The sequence below is a fragment of the Pelmatolapia mariae genome, linkage group LG10_11 (assembly GCF_036321145.2).
Source record: "Pelmatolapia mariae isolate MD_Pm_ZW linkage group LG10_11, Pm_UMD_F_2, whole genome shotgun sequence".
Lineage (NCBI taxonomy): Eukaryota > Metazoa > Chordata > Actinopteri > Cichliformes > Cichlidae > Pelmatolapia > Pelmatolapia mariae.
Window position 1 is genome coordinate 11,598,774 of NC_086236.1, and position 3,000 is coordinate 11,601,773.

At 46.5% G+C, this 3,000-nt stretch overlaps 1 pseudogene; it reads left to right on the top strand.

The window, feature by feature from the left end:
• Positions 1-253: 253 nt before the first annotated feature.
• LOC134637892 (uncharacterized) lies at positions 254-2,637 on the top strand (annotated as a pseudogene).
• Positions 2,638-3,000: the final 363 nt, after the last annotated feature.

Genomic DNA, 3,000 nt, shown 5'->3' on the forward strand with positions numbered 1-3,000 from the left:
ATCCATAGTCATTCCTTAATTACTGAGAAAAATATTGAATAAAGTTTCAGCCCAACCTCCCAGCCCATTGTTCCTTCAGTGGGCTGGTTTCAGTCATTATGCAAATGTACTGTTTATAAGGTTTGGGGAAACCTGCAGTCAGCTGAGACTGAAGAAGTCACTTGGATGAGTGACGAAACGTTTCTCCCACAAAACGCTACGTCCAGATGAACAGATTCAACTTTTGGAGATTTACTTTCCTGGATGATTGAGAATGCATCAAGACGTTTTAACCCATTTTGGCAAGGACTGCCTACAGCTTGTACGTCAGTATGAGCAAATAGCACGTAAGATGGCGGACTACAGGAACCACCTGAGATTCAGCCTCAGATGCCGAAAAAACAGGATTACTCCTAAAAGTCTGCAAATGAGCTCTTCAGTTAAAGGCTTCCGGGCAACAAAAATCCTCCAGAAGGCACAGCATCAGTTGCTTAATGAACGGGTGAGGCAGACAAATTTTACCATCGACATGCTAAAATCTCAAGAGGAGCGGATCTGACGGAGACTGACAATGCTTTTAGATGAGAATACTCTTAAAAAGGTCTTTGACTTCACTGAGAAGGCTCGTCTAGCACAGCACAAGAAGTCTAAGACCAGGCAACAAAGGAAGTTTGACTTACTTGTTGTACGTCGGAAACCACCGCAAAATACGGAGAGTGTCCTCAGCGGCCAGAAGAGAGAAGGATGCGACATGGAGGATGTGGACAAGTGGGTGAAGAATTTGTCTGACAGACAGCTCACCCAAACAGAGAAAAACATCCTTGCTAAAGGGTTGAATTTTGCCGTCACACCGAGACAAATCCCGCTAGTGGAGCTGATCACAGCCACAGAAACAGCTATTCGTAACAACAATATTGCAGAAGTGGAAGCAGAGCAACTACGGACGAAAGTTTCAGCCTGTCTCAGCAATGCACAGCCCCCAGCATCCAACATCACCATGGAGGAGAGGAAGGCACTCACATCACTTAGTGATGACAACAACATTATCATCCTTCCGGCAAACAAGGGTAGGTGCACAGTATTGCTAAACCAGAAAGACTATCATGAGAAGATTTTGTCACTACTCAGTGATGAAAATACTTATGAGCCCCTGAAACGAGACCCAGGAAGTGGTTACAGGAAGAGGGTGATAGACTGTCTGAAGCAGTTAGAACAAGACAAGGCTATTGACCGGACCTCATACCACAGGTTGTACCCAGGGGAGTCTACACCAAGTCTGTATGGTTTACCGAAAATACATAAACAGGGTGCACCTTTAAGACCAATTGTCTGCATGATCAACTCTGTCACCTATAACATCTCCAAGTTTCTGGCTTCGATCCTCAACCCGCTGGTGGGCAGCTCTGAACACCACATCCAGAACACCCTGGATTTTGTTGAGAAGGTGAGAGATGTCATTATGGAGGCAGATGAAACCATGGTCTCGTACGACGTTACATCTCTCTTCACTTGCATCCCACTCACGGAAGCGTTGGAGGTAGTCCGTAAGAGATTACAGGATGACACCAACCTCAGCAACAGGACCACTCTCAGCATCGACCAAGTGTGTTTGCTTTTGGAACTGTGTCTTCATTCCACCTACTTCACATACAAGGGTCAGTTCTACAGGCAGAAACATGGGTGTGCCATGGGCTCCCCAGTTTCACCCATCGTGGCCAATTTGTACATGGAAGAAGTGGAAAAGAGGGCTTTGCTATCCTACCCTGGAACACCACCAAGCCATTGGTTCAGAAATGTGGATGACACCTGGGTGAAAATCAAATCTCAGGACCTACTACATTTCACGGATCACATTAACTCGGTGGACCGACACATCAAATTCACCAGGGAGGATATGAAAAGTGGCAGGTTAGCCTTCTTAGATTGTGAGATTTCCATCAGTAATGGGGGACATCTAAAAGCTGACGTGTACCGTAAACCTACACATACGGATCAGTATCCAAGGTTTGACTCTCATCATCCACTGGAGCACAAACTGGGTGTCATCAGGACGCTACAACACAGAGCGAACACCATCCCCACTGACACAGCGGCCAGGGAGGCAGAAGAACAGCACACAAGAAGGCCCTGAGTAAATGTGGTTATCCCAGCTGGACTTTTGTCAAAGCTGGAAAGGCACCTAAAGAAAGCTCCAGCCGATCCAGGAGAGAAGGACAACCGCCGCCCAAGCGAAAACCTGTAGTGATCCCATATGTGTCAGGAGTATCGGAACAGTTGAGACGCATTTTTTCTAAACACCGGGTCTCTGTGGCTTTTAAACCCCAAAACACGCTGCGCCAAAAACTGGTCCACCCCAAGGATTGGGTCCCCCGACACAAACAGAGTAACATAGTGTACGCTGTTAAGTGCCAGGAGGATTGCCAGGATTTATACATCGGGGAAACCAAACAACCTCTGGCGAAGCGGATGGCACAACACAGAAGAGCTACCTCGTCAGGCCAGGATTCTGCAGTCTATTCACACCTACAGGCCAGTGGACACTCTTTCAATGATGAGGATGTACACATCCTGGACAGGGAAGAACGCTGGTTTGAGCGCGGAGTCAAGGAGGCCATTTACATGAAAAGGGAAAGACCATCTCTGAATTGAGGAGGGAGCCTAAGGGTACATCTTTGCCATCTTACAATGCTGTGATTGCAGCCATTCCCCAACTCTCTGTGAATGGTATTCATGGCCATTGATCAGTGGTCTTTGATCAGTTGGTTTTGGTCAGTGATTGTTGATCAATGGTCATGAGAATTTGCATAATTATGATTAAGGAACTGACCTCCCAGCCCATTGTTCCTTCAGTGGGCTGGTTTCAGTCATTATGCAAATGTACTGTTTATAAGGTTTGGGGAAACCTGCAGTCAGCTGAGACTGAAGAAGTCACTTGGATGAGTGACGAAACGTTTCTCCCACAAAACGCTACGTCCAGATGAACAGATTCAACTTTTGGAGATTGAATAAAGTTGTATTTCA